Here is an 800-nt window from a genome sequence, read left to right on the forward strand (position 1 = left end):
ATCCTACGGCATTTAGAATGTTGTAATATTTACCACTTCACACTACATGTACTCAAGCTCTTTTGAAAACTACAGTAATTATGGTTTGTTTTTTTTTTTTAATGCCTAGAATTTTCCTATCTCACAGTATCAGAATGCTCTGTTACATAAGTAAATGCTAAAATGCTAATTCATAATAAGTTGATACAATCTATCAATCAAAATGATGAGTGTTTTCTTTTGTTCATTTAGGTTTTACTTTCCCAGGGATAAATAGCTTTTCTCAAGAGATCTACTAATCTATTTATTGTGATGACTGTAAAAAGTAGAAATCTTAATGGCACAACACTTCGAATACCTCAGAATGATTTTAGGGAATGCAGAATGTAGAAATCTGAGGTGTTAAGGTAAGTGAGCTGTATCGTTTATGGGGTCTCCCTTTGCATCTCAGCATGTAAGGAGGAAAATGCACTGCATGCATTTAAACTCTGTTTATAAGTAATGCAATATTTACTGGAGCAGATTGTTTTTTTTTTTTCTCTGTAGCCCTGGGGCTGAAGCACTCATTGGAGTGGAAGCAGATGCTATTTACTGTGCTGAACTCAGTACAGGAATTTGAATCCAAGTTTCTTGTACCTGAGAAAAGTAGACTGCAGTTTTACTAGTTACTTACGTGTCTGTGACTGTTAGGGTATGATACTTTCTTCTTCTTATCTTAAGTTTCAAAACTTAAGTTACAGGAACAGTACATTAAGCATGCTGAATAGACCATTTTAATGATACTGTATGTACAACTAGATAGTTGGCACTTTTCTTTTTCT

The sequence above is a fragment of the Meleagris gallopavo genome, unplaced genomic scaffold (genome assembly GCF_000146605.3).
Source record: "Meleagris gallopavo isolate NT-WF06-2002-E0010 breed Aviagen turkey brand Nicholas breeding stock unplaced genomic scaffold, Turkey_5.1 ChrUn_random_7180001860412, whole genome shotgun sequence".
Lineage (NCBI taxonomy): Eukaryota > Metazoa > Chordata > Aves > Galliformes > Phasianidae > Meleagris > Meleagris gallopavo.